We start from the raw sequence: 19,529 nt of genomic DNA, 5'->3' as shown, positions 1-19,529 counted from the left end.
AGTATAACACCTCAAGTCACATACTGGTCACATGAGTAGGTGCAGCTCCTGTTCAGAAACGTGTGCCTGTGCTTTTCTTATGTTTAATGATTTTGGTGAAGATTGTAAGAGGAGCATGTTCCATTAACAGAGACCTTCAACTGAGAGGCTTCTTTTCACCTTCTTGTTCTTAATTACATCTTTCTGACAGTAGACATTATTTTAATGAAATGGCATTTTTTTTTATTTGGCTTAGGAACAAATCTTTCTGGTTTGAAGGGAGATTTGTGAGGTGTGAGGAATCCCTGAAATGCACTGGGCTTAACATAATCAATCATGTTGCACATAAATAAATCGTACTAAAAATAAATCTTTATTGGGTGTATTAAGAAACTAGTGGTTTTATAGACACTATTCGGAGACTCCAATTTAGTTTGAGTACAAACGTTGAATCTCCAACTAAAACCTATTTGCGTATTTGTATTCCGAGTTTTAATTAGTGGGCCATGATTTTGAGTTGAAACCCCCGGATAAAGGATGAAGGTGTGGGCAGTGTGTTTACCATGGTTAATCTAACATATTGTACACATGACGACGTAAATCTTTTTTTCTTAAATTAAATTGAATGTGACTTCGTTAATGTGCTAATGCTGGTTTGTTTTCTTTTTCATGCTTTTACAATTTTGCATTAATATATCGAAATTAATCCATATTCAGTAATCCATACCCACAAGCGGAAATGAAACTAATCAAAATGTGAACCCATAAATTCTATAATTAACAAACCTAACATTGACATCTGGAAAATCATCTGTGCAGAAGGGAAATTCAAAGGAAGTAATTAAGAAAGAAATAATTGTTTACAATAGTCAGAAATTAATCAAAGCAAAAACAGATCGACAGAAATATGCAAGATTCCCAAGGGCATAATTGTGACCCTCCCCTGAGAAAAATTACCAGACGAGGCAAACCATGCATGCTTGTTTATGAACAATGCTTGTAAATGATCAACAATGAAACATTGTAAAGAGTGGAGTCATTACATTCGAAGTGGTGAACAGTAGTTTATGAAATAAGGGCCATTAGCTTTGATCATATCTGCTCTTTATCCCATTCCTCAGGTCTTAGTGCTATTTCACGATGGAGAATAACAGTCACAGAGAATCTGTGCATGCGCAGTTGTGCCCACGGGTTGAGGGCTATACTAGGGACTCGTTTGCATTGTTAATAGTAATGCTGAAACTCTGGGGCAGATCTCGACCTACATTGGACGCTCCTGCTGATGTGCAGGATTGTCCTTATCATTCATTTATTTTATTTTGAAGGTTTTGTATAGTGCGAACAAGACCCCTGCGTGTATCAGAGCGCTTTACATGGCAGATTTTAGCCATGGTAAGCGCTCAGGTCATTTTGAGTCCCTTTGCCAAGAAGAACATCATGGCGCACACAGATGCCTATGTGGGCCTCCCTTTGTATCATTACGAAGATGATGCCTTTGCATTGATCACATATGCAAAAACTCCTTTTTATGTATTTTTGAACGAAAGTCTAAGTTTACTTCCTCGAATAGGGAAGCAAAGTATCTTATTGATGGGCAGACAAGAAACCACAGAAGCTGCGAGTAAAGTTTCCAAAAAAAAACACCAATGTTTAATAGATTTGGCAATTGAAGCATGCAACGGTTTACTGCAAAATTAAGCTTCATACGTAGTTCACTCATCTTCCTGTATGTTTCTGGCTTTGCTTAGAAAATAAATAATTTATTTACTGCGTGCCGTTGATATGTTTCAGAGGAGAGATTTAACTTTTTACCCAGTAACAATAACTTAAGACGTCCTGAAATATCCAAAGATTAGCAAAAGGAATAACAAATGTGTTGGTCTGTTCAAAAATAGTAACACTTAGTTTCACGAATAATTTAAATACATCTCCAAAGTCACAATTAAATGAACCAGATATACTGTTTTCACCGATCCACGAGAGAGGGCATCAAATTATTGCTCGGATAAGCTGACCAGTTAATGCATTGTAAAGATTTCTCTGTGATGTGCTCATGCAGATATGCTGACAGAGATGGAAGTTAGAGAGGGGAGTCTGACAGTGTCAGTTCCATTCTTTAATGTATTATGAGGCAGGGGAGGTTTTTGTTGGGAAATTCTGGGCTGCCTCCACATTTTAGAAATTGATGTGAACATACTACAGCGCAGTGTAAGACGTGCCTCATTTTTCTTAACATCCCTCTTCACCTGGCCTGAAGATGAGGATGAGATAAACATCTTTTAGGAAACAAAATGAGTGACTAAGGCACGTGCACAAATGTTGGCCTTTGGCGCTGGTGCGTACAGTGAACAATCTCCTTAGCTGGTCACAGGTGCATGTTGTTAGCTTCCACTTTCTGACAATTTTTTAATGCTCTGTCCGACTCTCACCAACCACAAACTTTAGGAATCAGTAATTTGAACATGCATTAGAGCAATTGTTGAAACCAAAGATGAGGTACAGAGGAAGCTTATCGTTTTAAGTGTAGAGTCTACACAGTAGTCACAGTATTTCGAGACACAACTCCACGTCAGCAATGCAACGGGAATTGAACTGATGCGACTAAAAACTAAAATGTGCCACCACTATTTTGAGCCTTCCAGTCAGAAGGATATGAATGTGTGTATTTGAAAGACGTTTTCAGTGGACTGCCCAATTTGAAATGGATAACCCCTATTCTATTTTATTGATTTTTTGTTAATCCTTTATGGTTTACCCCTCATAATTTGCATTGTATCAGGTAGAGCCAGTGGTCTTCCATACTGCTGCACTACATTCATAATATTCAAGCTGTTTTAGCAAAATAAACAGTGATTGTCCCTGCACTGTTCATTCAGATTAGCTCATTAGTATACTTTGCTGTTGAAGTTTTATCACGAAGGATGCCCACTTTTCTCCTGTATATACTTTAATATTTACCCCAAATAAGATCCTCTTCTATCTATTTTATTACAAATATACTATGTATAATACTTACCAACAGTAATGTACTTATTGCACATAACCACTACTTCTATTAGAGCTCCCCAAAACATTAACAGTCCTTAGCAATTGACAACTATGCATCCATAAATAGCAGGCAAAGTCCCACACTTCATGAAAGCTCCGGTCTTATGATTCATTCGCTTAGCTTCTGGCTCTCTATAAAATAAGAGTCATAAAATGGTGCTGTTTGATGATGTTTTCTGGCAAAAATGTATTGCAGAGAAGCCTTTCGGACTTCTGCATATTTCAAGTTCTAGTGGCTCACACAATTAATGTGTCAATCTTCGCGTAGGGCCAATAAGTATTTCTGTGCCCTGTCTTGGTTTGTCTTGGTTGTAGTATCAAAGGGTCTGTTTCATGTTACTGTTTGTACATTGAAGAGTTATTAAGAAATCTCCGTTTGCATGCTCTCAAATCTAGTTCTTTTTTTGCGTAATGTCAGGATTTGTGTTCCAAATAGATACAACCTATCTTCTTTTAAAAATTCTTCCTTTGCCCTTAGCCCAACCTCTTTGAATGGAACGCTAAATCTGTCTTTATATATAATCTCCAAGATGGTTGTTTCCCACAATGGTAGAAGCCCACTACTGAATGGTACTCTCATATATATGTCATTAGATATATGACTACTCTGACAAAAGGACTAGATTGTCTATAACTACTTAACTTGCTTAAAAAAAATGGGTACCCAAAGTTAAACAAGCACAATAATTTATGGAAATAACTCACTTTGCCTGGCATTTACAATCTACATGACCTTTTGGAAGGAAGCATTAGATTTCATCCTTTCTTCACCTTCATTCCCTAATAATATCACGTACAATCCAACAATTCTAATGCACTTATTCTCTTCTTTTCCCCATTTGTTCTCAATAGATCTTGCCCTTTATTTTTTCAGAGCGTATTCCAATTTATGATCATACTTTCAGGATATATAAAATATGTGTCTAACTGCGCACACGCCCATGTTTAGACTTCAGAATGTAACCCCACTCAGGAGTCTGTACAGGAGCTCTAGCCTCCAGGGTTCCTAAAGAAATATACCATGGACTCAATAAAGATATTTACTTACAAGCAGGTATGGGAACAACTTTTTTTTAGCTTCCCTCAGAAATTCAAACAACTTTCAAACCCCCTGGTGAATTCAACATTTGAACAGATATCTGTAAATACCACATTTATTCATTGAATTAATACTCCGCCAAAGTCCATCAATTTCAAATCCCCCCATTTGAATTTCCATGTGACACTTCAGATGCCCTTCCAACATCATCATTTATTATTAAATAGCGGCATATTATAGATTTATGAGTTATCCCTCGCACATCGCTTTTGTTTGGAAATAACTTTAAAAAAGAACTCCTACAAATGACAGTGTCATTAGTTGCTATCTAGCATCATTAGAATCAACATATTTTCCTGTTCCTCACATACTGATATCAGCTTTCCCTCTTAGGACATAATTACACAAGTTCATAAAAATAAACTCATTTTCAAAAATATTATAGGTGTCTATGCACCCCACCAGGGCTTACCCATGATGTTTTGTACTTGACTAATTATTCTAACTTTTGGCACTTTCAATACATATTTTCCACTTTTGTGTGCTCTAAGAAGCCCCAGATGTTCCATATAGTCCATTATCTAGTATTCCTATGTGGCTTTTTAAATCACCTCTAAAGATGTACGTATTTTCTTTACTTGCTGAAACATTTGTTTTAATATGAAGGGAGTAACATACAATATTGTACTACATTTACGGTTTTGTCTTTTTTACAATGCCATCACTGTACTGCACTTAACACTCCATCAAAACTTTGAATTTTGATGTAGTTTTAAAAACAATTTCTATTGCTTCACTTCTGAAAACTAGGAGAAATCAGAAAAGCAAAACCTGTATGTAACTATCCAATGCTCTTTATATGTATCATGCAAAAAAGATAAATATTTGTATGCATATAATGCAAAAAAAGATAAACATTTGTATAAATTAGAAACAAAACCTGCAAAGTTTTTAATCAACCTGAGGGAAGGAAGATCAAAGCATAAAGTACAAAGCAGGACTTTGAAGCTATCTTCTTATATGTAGAAATAAAGTGGCTGGTTCACTAAGAAAGCAGGCTAAGGATCAAAATATCAATACATGGTCAGAGTTTGCTCTTCCACATTTTAATGTCATTCTTTTACCTACACAAATTATATTCTGAATGAAATTCCTGTCAAGCTTCAAAAGCATCCCAATGGCATCATCAAAGTCCAGAATGTTAAGCTTACAGGTGCCTCTGGAAATCCTTTTCCAAATAAATTAAATATATTCCATAGCCCTTTTCCAAAATAGGTGATGCTTGTACAGCACCAAAATATATATCCAAAGCTCATTTTAACAAGCAGTAAGGCTCACAAAAGTGTTTATAGCTGAAACTCAGTATATACTGATTTGCTGAAGACTCTTAGATTTTACAAATAAAGTTCTTGTTATTAGAGATGAGTCTATTTAACTGTAAATTAAAACTATGATATTAACATTTACTTTGAAAAAAATCTCTCAAATGATTTTAATTTAATGAATGAGCCTTCTTTCATGTCAGTAGGAAGAAGTTATATATGGAATCAATAGAACCATACACATGTCTGATGTAGATGTTTCCAGAAGAAGAGGAAATGGTGCCTTTGGACATCGTTTTTGAGAATGTAAGACAAGGGCCAGAAATATACAGTACAAAACGTCATACTTTCATTTACCACAGTCTTATGCCTTATAGATAAAATTAAGGTAATCAAAACGAATCCTAAAGCCTCTTTTTTAACTTAAGTGTGCATTAATTTAGCCAGATCAGGAAAACATGTTATGCCAGAATTTGTTTAAAATGCCACTTTTGAACATTCCAGATTCAATCTATATCAATCTATATGATCACTCTTCTATATGCTGTTGATAACAAATATGTCACTCGTAGAAACCTAATTTGAAGGTTTCTCGTACTATTTTTGTTGTTTGAGTGACTTTCTTAATATTGACACATTTGTGTGGTCTTTGCCATAGCATCTTCAGAAGTACTGCTCTCAATCTTTATTGCATTGTCTATCACTTGTCCCATTTATGTTAGTATTCAACTTACCTGTCAAACTAATCATTTTTGTGAGGAGTGTGTGACACAAGGGCCTTGTTTTTCTTTAGTTAGGTTTGAGCGGAGGGTGCTCCAGTATCCTCTTGTCTCTCTATTGGTCCTCTTTTGTGTTTAAGAGGTTTACTTTGCCAGGCCAAGGTATTAGTTTAAAACTGCACACACAGGCTGCAAAGGCATGCCGGAGACGTGTTTAAAGGATAACTTAAGAGGGCGGTAGAATCCATGCTGATGGCTCACTAGTAGCATTTAATTTACACTGCTACTACTAGGAACCTAAAAATAAATAGCCATATTTGGTGTAAGATAATTTTGCCATGTTTAACCCCTTCCGCGCTCATGACGAGCTCAGCTCGTTATGAGGTACGACGCTCGTACGCTCATGACGAGCTGAGCTCGTCATGTTACGCGGCTTTTCAAAAAACGCAGCGCGCAGCAGGAAAAATGCAGCGCGCAGCGGGAAAACCGCTAGCGCGCATGCGGTTAAAGGAGAGGGCACAAGTACTTTAGCACTGGTTGGAGGTGGTAAAGTGTGCAGAGTCCTAAAGACAGCAAAAACAGGATGCTGGAAGCAAATTATGGTGGAAATCACACCAAGGATGCCAGGTCCAACAGTATTAAAAGAGCTTTGCATTGTAAATTAATTTCTTAAGTTGCATTCACCAACTATATTACAATTTGAAAGCAGGAAAGCAGATTCATAAGAAACAGGTAGTTGTTCAGTCTTCCTCTTGTGGGTTTGCAGAATGTCAGAGGAAGCATTTAACTGTTGAATTTTAGTATGGAGAAACCTGTAAATGAGTTTACATACTGACAATACCAGATTTTCAGTCTGGCATTTCTTGAAGTATAATATTGCAAGGATAATAATGGTGAAGCACACTCTTCTTCTTCGCACACTCATCATCCATACATACATGTTTTAAGTACCTCCTACTGTAGCCTCTGGGAATTTCTTGTCGCATGTAGTTGATTAAGTATTGCTTCAGTTGTTTCCTATGGACAGATCTAAATTATCTGTATGGATCTTAATGTTGCTTTTAACTTCGAGGTGTAAACTATTACAGCAGTCAGTAATATTGAACTTGAATGTGATCCATATCATTCTACAGATTCTGGGCCCAAATCGATATTTTTTTCAGATTTAGGACCAGTGACTTATTCTCAGATTCCTTAGGAGTAGCTAATGTATTGTCCATCCTCCATTGTACCAAATGTCTTGTTCTATCATATTTGACTAAGATCTCTAGGTGTATCTAGACCATTGCACAGCTCACAAAAAGTGGCTCTTTATTGGCTTTCATGTCAATATTATTTTTGAGTACAGGAAATACTCCAATCAATAAGAGGTATTAAAACAGAGCCTTTTCAAAGCACAGCCTAATTACCGGGTATCCAATTCTACACCACCTCCCTATGACAGTGAAATTGGATGGGTATCAACAGAACAGCAGATGTCTACCACTAATTAGCTATTAAGGCTCATACAACAGAAGAAGTAAAGCAGACCAAATATCCAATAAAAACAAAGCCAAACATGATGAACAGGAAAGACTACTGGAATAACAGCTTAATCATATGATTAGAAGAATTTGATGGGTGTGGGTCACGACAGGAAGACCATATCCTACCCAAACAGTGGCTATCCAGCCCAAACAGTGGGGTCAGTGTTTTGTGTTGGAGCTCCTTAAATTATGAGCAGCTGCAGTTTGCAAATACGTTTGACCCCACACTCCCAGTCCCAGGCAGTGGAAAACAAACGCAGAGAAAAAAGAAAATCAACAGAATAGTAAACCATATGTCGAGGCTGAAGCGTGAAGAAAAAAATCAAACCTAAATAACTTTTTTAACTTTCTAAGTACAATATAGTTTCTCAGATTCAAATTACCTGATTTGATGCCTCACACTTGTTTATTTTGCATCTAACAAGAACACTCATGTTTAAATTAGTTTTACATTGTCAAATGTTGCAAACTACATGAAAAGTATTGTAAAATGTTAATAAAGAAATCTAAGCCATGGAGTCAATTCTATAATAAAGAAAAACAGTACATACCTTAATTTGTAGAATGGGAAGTTTCAGCCATAGGATGACGGGAAGAATTCATCAAATTAAAGCATAGAAAGAGTTAATTAAAAAGACTGAGTGCCAAAGTTGACAACATGAAAAATGGGGCGAAGACGTTTAGTTTAACAATTGCATTAGATGGGGGTGAGAGGTAAATGTGCATTTAATATGAAACTAATAGTGTAGATTCTATGATGTCTTAGAGCATGAAATCTTTCAATGAAGATTCTAAGTACCATTCAAGTAAAACCCAAAGGCCACACTTTGTTGTCTGAATATTCTTTACTTTGTCATTTTCAGCTGTGTAAGAAATGGCTTTGCATCAAAATCCATGAAAATAAACATATGTAAACAATAGCCTAACCAGTATTATTATGATGCAGTGAAAACACAATGACAGTTAAAATAGATGTATCTAAAAGTAAAGGGGTATGTGTATTTCTTCAGTATCATGTCCAATTAAAAGGAGAACTCCAAGGAACAACATATCTGTCAAGAAAAAGAAACACTCTCTAAAGAAGTGACCAAAACAAAAAAAAACATTGGAGGACACAGCATTTTTGGAGCTAAGAATTTGGAATCTATTGGAAAGTTAGCATTAGGTCACATGTCTGTCCACAAAATTACAGGCAAATCTGCACTAAAATACAGTTTTTCCCTAGTTATGCTTATTGGTCAAGTGATGTAACAATCTAGGGGTAAACATGCACCCCAAGTGTAGACTTGCAGTAACTAACATCATTTCTACACTCCTTATAAAACTTTAAGAATTGTCATATTTCCATGGCTCAGGTCAAAATCCGATGCCAGCTCTCTGTACACTCCACAGGGCCAAGTTAATCACTCTGCTCTCCAGTTGGAGATCATTAAGAGTGCTTGACCCAGCTGCTGGGTATGAAAGGGTGGGGAGGAATTCTGCATCTGTTAATAGCTTGTCACACTACACCCCGGTTGGGACAACCTAGGTCCACAGAAACAAAGGGGAAGGGTCAGACCTTGAGAGCCAAACACAGGAGGATCTTACCTTTGAATTTTGTTGGGAAGGGATCTGGCAGCTGTATCAGATAGAGGCAGACCTGAGGCTCTGAGGGAAGTTCTTTCCACAGACGGCTTGAAGTCGCAATATTGGAACACCCCAGAAGGCTGTGCAGGAGGGTTGGAGTGACGTGGCACCCTAGGACTGTCCTAGGGTGCCTGGCTACTAAAACCTTCCACCCCCACTTAAAAACCTGTGCAAATGGGAGAGATGGGTGAGAGGACATTGGACCTGAGAGCGATGACGGTGAAAGAATGCCCACCTGTAAGGAGAAGTCATGTGATACCCCTGAAATGACAGACTGAAGACTTAACTCTAGCTGACCAGCATGACTGTGAAGGATTTACCGAGATCAGTGGTGCTGGACCCTTAATGCCTCCTGAGGAACAGGTGGGAGACTGGATCTGCTTGGGGTGACCTGGGGTATTCACCTGGGGCTTCTGCAGACTGTCCCCAAATTCCGCTGCCGACACACATGTGCCCTGCAAGATCACCAGGAGGCCATCTGGCCTAGTGAGTGAAGCAGGAGGGTGTTCTGCTTGCTGGCTGTGGAAGTTGCCTGCTAAGCTGCAGAGAGCCTTTGGGGTGCAGGCATAGGACAAGTCTAGCACTAAAATCAGACTCCCTGTGAAAAGCACCATTTTAGAGGCCAAGAGTCCTGCCGGAAATGCCTCCTGGTGGCTGGGGCTGGCCACCAGGAGCAGAACGAGTCCACGAGCATCAAGATCAGCCCTATGATGCACCAGCTTTCAGCATTTAAAACTTAGTCTCACAGGGGTCTGAGCAGAGCATGAAATGCATGGCGCTTCACAGCATATTTCTACAATACCATTGGGGAGGACCAACCCTCTGGGGGCGGCACAGTCTACTTAATATTCTTCTCGTAGGTAGGGGTGTGCATGGGGATCTCACCCGTAACCAACCTTTGGCCCTAGGGACCCCATGCCTTGGTGTCTGATGAAAAAGGAAACTGCCCTAGGGAACCCAACTCCTCAGGCCAGCAGTGTTCCAAAAGTAGCACCACTGTGCTTCTAGAACAGGAATGTGTGCCACTGACTCCCCATGCTCATGTCTGGTGGGAGCTGATGCACAGTACTCTATCCCACCTGGCAGCAAATATGGATAAGAAATATGCCAGCTCCTTTGTTGGACGTCGTGGGAACCAGATAGCATGGAAGTGAGCTCCCATGCTTCCCACACTTCATAAAAGGCTAGCTGCCCTATAAATGTGAAATCCTGATCCTGGGTGAGGTTGGCCCTACATTCAAACTTTCTGTGAGATGATGGTTTTCCTCTCGGGTCTGGAGGCCCCAGAGGCCTGTTGGTTGGACCTAGAACTACACTATCACTGTGTAGAAATAAAGGAAAAACTCTGGGACACATGTTTCCAGGACACATGTTTTATTTACACTGCTAATGGATGACCATGCCAAGTGTTAAAATATAACGAATGGTATTGAGTGTGGGTACTACCCCCAATCAACTTCAATGGTGGGCCATAAGATGTATTTAACAATCAATAGGTGATGGAAGGAATGCTTGCAATAATTTAAACCACTGACAGTCACTGGGGTAGCTTTCCAACCCATCGTACTTTCGTCCACCATGCCACCTCAGTTTGGACCAGCGATATGCAAACCATTCTTACCATTGCTCTATTAAGAAGAATCCAGCCGAACTGCCAGGCCAGGCCCTCCCTGAACTGGAACATGAGCAACCCGAGACCAGATTCACCCTGCTTGGGCTCTTCAGTATGCTGTAGCTTGGTTCCAGTGGTACTAGTGAGACTACGACCCAGGTCTGGGCATACGCTTATCCACGTAATGCTTTACACCTAACACAGATTATAACATGTATTGCCTATTGGTACAGTTCTTGTTAATTTTAGTGGTGTTCCACTGCTTAAGTATAACGTGTTCTGCTTTTATGAATTTTGTGACCTCCTGACAAAGCCTGTAGGTCTGCCTTATTGATAATAACACCCCCTAAACTGTGATATGGCATCTAGTATAGGTGGTGGGTATTGTGCTTTCAGGATTCAGGAGCCACCAAGGGAGTAGCTTGATATGAGGGCATCGCCAAAGTCATTTCATCCACCTGATTGTATATATTTGTACTTTAATGTGTAGCAATTAGTAGTGTGTGTGTGATAAAAATATTTTTCCTTTATATGAAAAAGCACTAACTGGACAATAACTTATTGAGTGTTGTTGTTATATACTAGCAAACTGAGGTTACCAACCCACACAACATCCCCAGAATAGGCCGCGAACTGCTCAGCATCGTTACCCTGAGAGAGTCAAGTGCTACAACAGGGTACTTGCTTACCAGTTAAGTGACAATTGAGGACTTATTTCTTGTGAAGGTCTTGAATCAAAAAGATCTAAATTTTCTGGAAATGATCATTGGACAAGTATGAGATTTCTTTGTTAATAATGGAAATCACTAAGATTTTAAAATAATATGCGATTATTTAAGACATTTAGTAGCAGAAATATTAGCCCTATAAATCAACTTTAGAAAAATAATCAAATTCAGGACAAAACGGATTGGGTCAATCAACAAAGACACATTGAGGCTTCCCACTTCGAACGCATATCCCATTCTGAATATAATTTGCGCAACTGTAAAAATAAATTTCAAGAAACGTGAACAATTAGGATATCTCTATGATGTATGGAATAACGTACCACCAACTGCATTATATAGGGATATTACAAGGCACTGAGTGCCACCATGATGATATAGAGGCAGGATGCTGCAGGCCGAGTGCCTTTACCATATCACAAAACTCAAACCAACATACGTTTTAATACCCAGTTGGGGGTACAATATTCTTTTTATTAGCGGGGTAGTGCTTCTTGTTCCAATCTGATACCAATGCCAAAGGTACCTGCTCCCAGTAAGTAGCTATTACGTTCCTGCTTTTTTATTGCGTTCTGTTACTAGTAGTTTGGTTTTCAGTTTTAAAAATGCAAACTACAAGATGCATGATGCAAAGAAACAGGAACTGGATGCCATTCTCCTATCTGATTTGTGACAATAGTAAGCATTCCATCCAGTTATTTTCACTCACAGGCCTACAGTTTGGCTAGGAGCAGTAGGCCCCTCCCTTGTTTTTAAAGTCTTACTTGGCTATCAGGTGAGCAGGCAGTATAGGTGCAAGAGTTTTTCAAGTCTTTGAGAAGGACAAGCATGAGTTTGTCTTGCCCTGTGCAGTGTGAACCGCTTGGCTGCTGCAGCTCGATTTGGCACTCTTATGTATCTCCCGGTTTCTGAGCTGCAAGAGACTGGACCAGTCAAGTGAGCCAGATAAATGACTCGAGACAGCTAGAACAAGAGGAGGGCAGACCGGGCACTCTATCAGAAGCGTTGCAGAGGTCCTTTTTTACAATTGCATTATAGTCAATGGTAATCTGAATACGGCGCATAGGGCATCCTCCACATTTTTACGGCTTACCCCTTCTGTCAAACTCTAACTTACCCCCCATTTGTTCTATTCAAGATCAAATTGCTTTGGCCCAAATAAGAGCCAAGTTGTAAGAATTAAATATTCTCTTTCCCATTATCTAGTATTCGTTGTGGACTGTGTTTGTCTTTTTTCACTATGGTCACAACACATTTTTATTGATGTGTGAATGGTGGAAGGGAGTGCTACCACTCTCTTTTGCACTACAGCACTCTGTTATGCTGTTATCAAACATATCTAGAATAATTACATTATTTATGAATCTGCAACATGCCTAGATTATGACATTATTCAACCTCACATAAACCAGAACGTGGGTAAGGTGCTTCATGTACTTTATGTTGGAACAGTTATTACAATATTAATAAGACAATAAACCAACTTCAGTATGCGATTTCAGTTAATTTTGGTGCTTATCCATGAGTGATGAGGGATGACTTGCCTCTCTAGCTACATGCTAGTCAATCGGGGTTTCGTCCCAACTGTGGTACTGAGACAGCACTGCTGGAGGTAGTCTATTTCATCAGACTTAGACTGGATGCAGAGGATAGGGCGCTGCTGGTTATGCGAGATTAATTGGCTGTGTTCAATACTATCTTTCACCACAACTTGGAATTGGCTAGCATCCTTTCTTGAGGGGAGAGGGCAAACTGTATGGTGCCACCTTTTCTCTGCCAACTCTCGTAAATTGAGGGTGGGAGTGCCACAGGCTCGGCGTTGAGCCCCACACTATTTAATGTGTCTCTCACCCCCTTGGCAGCCCTGACAGAATCACTAGAGGCCAAAATTGTGTCACTTGCGGATAACACCCAACTGTTGTTCTTCTGATAGAACAATGAGGCATTTCCGGGTGAGAAAATCCGAAATTGCCTTAATGCAGTCTTTTGGTGGCTCTCTTTAAATCAACTCAAATGCAGTGCTGGGAAGACCGAGCTCCTCCTCTTTGATCAGGAAGTAGAGGTATCTTGGCAGTCCTTCTGGCCAACTGATGCCCCCTACCCTCCGAATACTGAAAACCCATCGGTGAAAAACATAAGAATTAAATTTTATGGACAATTGTTGTTTTGCACCTAAGTCAACTCAGTGGTGGGCCCTTGTTTTACCCCACTATGTATGCTGCAAAAGTTTTTGTATCTTCCGTACTTTATGGCTAGACAACAAGTGATCACAGCCCTGATCACAGAGCGTTTGGACTAGTGGAAGGGACTCTACTTAGGCCTACCTGAATACCTGATTGATAGGCTGCAGCTGGTCCAGAACGCAGCTGCGCAAACGATTTACGGGCTACCCCGCAATTCTCACATATTACGGCTTCTTCGTGATCTTCATTGGCTCCCGATCAGGAAAAGGATCAGTTTTAGGATTTCGCTTCTTACCCAGAAATCCTTATACGGAACTGGCCCGGGCTACTTACAAGCTAGAATTAAGTTCTTTGCCCGCTGGAGAAACCTGCGCTCTGTCAACCTCTCTCTTTCCAGACAAGGTCCGGGGGCAGATCTTTCTCTCTCCTGGGTCCCTCTCTGTGGAATAAACTTCCACTGGAACTCCGATGCATCGAGGCTACCCCCTTATTTCAGAAAAAGCTCAAAACGTGGCTCTTTCCTAGTCCTTACTCTCATTCTACCTCGGTTGACCCTTCTTCTGCATTAGCACCAGGACACTCCTTAGAGTAATAGTTGTGCTCTATCAATATTATACATAAATATACATAAATACATCTCTAGTGTTATAGTTTTGATTTGCCACATACCTCATGGTCTAACCGAGCAACTATTTATACTGGACCAAGGAAAATAGATTGACACATTTCACTGGGGAATAGATGTGTAACTACTCACCCCACTATTACACTCAACTCCTGTTTTGGATCCAACACCATTAAAATGAGCCGGTGATACCTGGCATACACAATTATCACCTAGACTCAGATCTTTTCACAGGAAGCGTAAGTCAAGCTATGAGTGTGGTGCGCAGCAGCTGTGTATAGTTCTGGAATAGTTTTCCTCTTTCAATAATGGGGAGGAGTTCTCCACATAATATGGTGATTCTTTCAGTTTTGTTAGATTTATTTCATGAATATCCTGATGGTCCTGCCATGCACATTTTTAAGAGACTAGAACATTATAATGACTGGACTGGTGTAGAAGGACTGAAGGCACAATGGTGCGCTGTGAAGACGGCAATCTCCGCTTATGCAAGGGAGGTTATTACCCCAAAACATTTTTACATTATTTTGCAGCTCCGCCCCATTTTGTGACATTTAGAACCCAGATATCAAGCGTCAGAAAACCAAATGATATCAGATTGATTGAACTAGTATTGCCCTTAAAAGCCTTATTCATCAAACATGAAAACAAAAATAAAATAATTTCTCTAAAGTGGTAAGATTGGCCAGACATTGCTGGTGGCAATACCTTGATGAGCTACAAGGTTGGTGTACTTTCCTGATTGGCTGGTTAGCAGTTTGAAATGGTTGGCAAGGTTATTTCCCGGGTTTGAAGATAACCTCTTAAGAAATTTCATCTTTGATAAAGTTGGTGACTTGTTCCAAATGAACCCACTTCAAACATTTGAGAATGTGATGAGAGACTATTGCATCTGACCTGGCCAATTCCTAGTTTACGGATCCCTGATCAGGGCCATGAAATTAAGCTTGAAGAGAAACTGCCTTTAATGCAGTTCTAAATGCGCTGTTGACAGTAGGCAAAGAAGAGACGCTATACAAATCTTTGATATGCACCTCAATTAGACAACTGTCAGGTCTGAGATCCAAGTGGGAAAGAAGTTTGGGCGGCAAAATAGCAGATGGACAATTGGATAAAATGATGCATGAGTGAGCAATGTATTGAGAAATTATAGGCTCAAACTAATTTAGATTAATTATGTATACCAGACTTATTTCACTACGGCCCAGCTGTGCCATAATTAAAACTGGACCAGGTTGCCATGCACTTGATTACTAATTCGCCCTAACGGAGTAACCGCGCTCCAAATTTACAGATGTCCGCTGCCCCAGTGGACATGTCTTACATTAGCTGGAACCCCTGCCATGGTGGTTCCTCTCAGTGCATTGAAAGTGTGCTGCCATAGAGCTGTATTTCACACTTTCAATTACTTTTTTTAGTTAAAAAACATGAAGACCCAAAGTGGGATTTTCTTTATAAATATAAAAAAAGCAATGACCTGCGCGCCATGGAGGTTTCCTCCCATGGCATGGGAGACAACGAACATGTTTTTACTTTCACTTACTACCACATTTTGGATGGCAGTAGGTGAAAGTGAAAACTTACCATTTGTTTGCCCACTCTGAATAGGGCAGGTGAACAAATGACGCGAGCTCCGACGGCCATTACTCTGTCTGGACATTAAAGGCATATGTCACTGGGGAGACAGAGTAGTCTTTGCTGCTGACATACTGAAGGTCTGCCCCACTCTGAATTACAGAGTACCCTTTCTGCTGTACTCTAGATCAAGCCCTTGAACTTGATAATGGGTGGACCCCTAAATCTGACCCAAGAAAGATGCTTTTTGGGTGCGTTGACACATTCCGGCTAGTCTAAGTATAAATGAAGGTTCTTGCTCCCCAAACTCTTCCTTGCCAAGAGGAGAATAGCAATGTGGTGCAAGCCACACATTCAGCTACTATAGGGTCCTGATATAGTTGAATGGACCTTGGTGAAAATAGCTTTGCTTCATTTGCCTTACATAAAGGTAAGGCTACAAAGTACTGTCAAGGTGGAGAGTAGCACTTGGAAACAATCGCTCCAAAAGGATGACTTAACATCATGAATATTGCCAGACCTACAAAATGACAGGGAAATAGAATGAAAGATGAACCTTCTAATCCCCACCCCCTGAGGTGCAGACAGAGTGAAGTGTGTCCACTCTTCCCCATTGAAGATGCCCACAGTTCCAAGTGGTCAATGAGTAGCTATTCCATTTCAAGTGCATGGTTAGAGAAGGATATTAGTTGATGTGTCCTATATTTTGGATGTTTTTTTTGTTGTGCTTGAGTCATGGAGAATTTGCTTCATTCAGACTGTGTGAGTAGCATGTAGAGACTTATTGCATATGGAGTGGCAAGTGAAGTAAGCAAAAAGGATAGTGTTGCGCAGCATAAATATACCAGTCTGGCTTGTAGTCAGTGAGGCAATTGAGCTGTGCTTTTAGGAATTCCAAATGTCCTCTTCTTTTAGACTCATATTTGACACCTTGCATGTCTGTATGGTGAAAGGACCCCCTGTTGTTTTTTTTAAAGGAAGCTGGCAGGGGTGGAGACTTTCCAGATTTAGTTTTTCCTTTGACTGTGGAGTTTAAATTTAGATTGTAACACATTTGGTCCAACCTCATAGATCACCCAGTGTAAAATGCATAAGGCTTTGGCTGAGATTACTTTTGTGACTCATAACCAGTGTAGAGCCTGGAGTCATTGTAGGTCGTTGATTACATGTCTAAAGAGTCAGACCTTGAGCACATTGATTTAGTTTAGGACATGACAGCACTAGGGCTAGCGATGGTTCTATCCTGTGAGAAAGGATCAAGTAAAGGAATTTGCTGTAGTGTTCTAATTCTGTAGAGTGCATTTTTGACTCTTTATTTGAATTTGGAATGAGAGGTTAGAATCTGTCATCACACAGTTTCACCTCAATGTGGCTAATGACAGTTCTATTGCCAGAGGTCATATGAATGAACAGAGATCCACTGATCAGTGTTTCTGTATTGGAGGATTTACATTTCAGATAATTATTTAGTACATACTGTTCAGCTGCCAAGAGGCATTTACCAAGGCTTGAGGTCCAATAGTCTTTCTATCTATATGGTGATCTTAGAGGTATCAGCATAGGTGAAGCAGGAAATCTTGAAGTAGTTTGAGATCATGAAGTTGTGTTAGGGAAACATTGAAAATAAAGTGTGATAATTGAGCTCTGGAGGACCTCTTCTGAAAGGTGAATGGTGAAAAGATTGTAAGGAGAAATTGGCAGTGTGCGGTCTGCTTTTGAGGTTGGATTTTGTCTATTCGTGGATTGTGGCTTCAGTCCCATGTCATATAGTCAGAGGGCAAATAGCTGGTGATCTGTGGTGTAAACGTCTGATGAAAGATAGAGTAGAAGATCTGGTGACTCCATTACCATCAACAAAGTTTTTGAAGTTATACTAGAGGGTGAAGAATGCCAATTCACTGCTTCTTCCAAGCCTGACAGTTTAGTTTGTTTGATTGAAGTTATCAAACTGGGTAACAAGCTGCACTTTCAAGGAGTTTACATTTTTGTCAGGGATTTCTTGCCCTCAAGCATGAAGTTGTTTGCTTCATGGGCTGCATTCTTCTTTTGCCCTGCAAAATGGACCAAGTATGACCACTTGAATACTTGACTTTCAATGATTATGATGGTACAGGCGATTTTACAGGCTTCTCAGGGAAGTAGTGTGAGTGTGTGCAAGCTTAGCACTAAACAAATAGACATTAGCATAATTTCCCACGCCAGTGCTTTACTTTCAACTAAATACTATACATACAGCATCACCAAGATGTAGCTTATTGTCCTGTGCGCTTGAGGTAGTCTGTGGTGTTCCCTGCTATTATCTCCTGTTCTCCCTCCATTATCATCCAGGCTGTTCTGTCTCCAGGTCAGTAGCCAGTGTGAATAGGTTTAGGTGTAGATTATCCCTGAACTCTCAAAATATACGCAGTCTCTCTCACAGTTCTCTTTATCCTCTCCAAGGGAGGTTTCCTAACCTGTGTTTGGGTTGGTAAACTTGGACAGCCAACCATCTCCTCCGCTGCTTTCACACTCTCCATCTTCTAAGAGAGAGTGAGCTGGCAGTTCTTGTCACAGCTTGTTCGGGGGGTCCTGTCTCCAGTGAGGCAACAGCTCCACCTCTTCCTGTGACTAGGGCAGCTCCTCACAGGCAGCGCTAGATGTTCAAGGACATTCTGGTGCACTACGATTAGCACAACCTCACTGAGGCTGATCAGGTCTGGGGTGGTGCACCCACCCACAGGCTGGTCTTGGTATGCTGCAGTCCAGCACAGTCTGGTCTTGATCAGATGGCGAGGCCCAGCACCGGACTCACTCTCTTATGATTGTGATTCAGGTCATGCCACAACTTCTTTGCTGGCACTGACTGGGTTTCTGTGATCATTGATTGCACTTCACAAGTCCTTCCAGGAACCGCAGGAGAAGAAACTGTTGCCAGCTGAAACTGGGACACACAGATTGGTCTCCTCAGTCTTCCTCTTCAGTTAGACCTCACAATGGGGGGGGGGGTCTGCTGCAGCGTGCTCTTCCTGTACAGTAACTCTTCCTGCAGAATTGGCAGGCTCCTTCCCTTTCTTAGTAAGCAGGCTGGCTTCTAGACATGCCAGGACAGGTAAACAGCTCACAGAGCAAGAGGTAGACTCGGGTCATGTCTCCTCCCATCTGGTAAGCTAGCTGTCAGGCAGACACCAGCTGTGGCTGCACAACTGTCCTCTGGACATGTGGGTTAGTGGGTCTCAATTTTATACAGTAAGAGGAGACAGGAGAGGTGTTTAAACTGCATGTTCAGCAGCTTCTCAGGTAGTTCTCTTTTCCAGGCTGCTCTCCAGACACATCCTTTGTTTAGAGAAACACTTTGGACAGCAGGGTTGTCTGCATTCTGGAGCACTCCCTTTATAGGCACAAAGGGGTGTTGGGTTTCTGCATCTGGCTGTCATCAATTAAACAGAGAAGTGTGATTAGGAAAGACAAAAGGCTGGGCCTCACCGAGTTGGTTCCCTTCACCTTGCACAACAGACTGTGCACTCCCACCCTTTACCCCACAATATTCCAAATGGCAGTGATTCAGGAA

At 40.5% G+C, this 19,529-nt stretch overlaps 1 protein-coding gene across 7 annotated transcripts in view; it reads left to right on the top strand.

The window, feature by feature from the left end:
* The window catches only part of PLEKHA7 (pleckstrin homology domain containing A7), a 988,577-nt gene that overhangs the window by 730,442 nt on the left and 238,606 nt on the right, over positions 1-19,529 (top strand). The window lies entirely within an intron of this gene.

Source organism: Lissotriton helveticus, chromosome 3_1, assembly GCF_964261635.1.
Source record: "Lissotriton helveticus chromosome 3_1, aLisHel1.1, whole genome shotgun sequence".
NCBI classification, from domain to species: Eukaryota; Metazoa; Chordata; class Amphibia; order Caudata; family Salamandridae; genus Lissotriton; species Lissotriton helveticus.
Note: the sequence above shows the minus strand (reverse complement) of the source record. Positions and strands in the feature narration are given on the sequence as shown.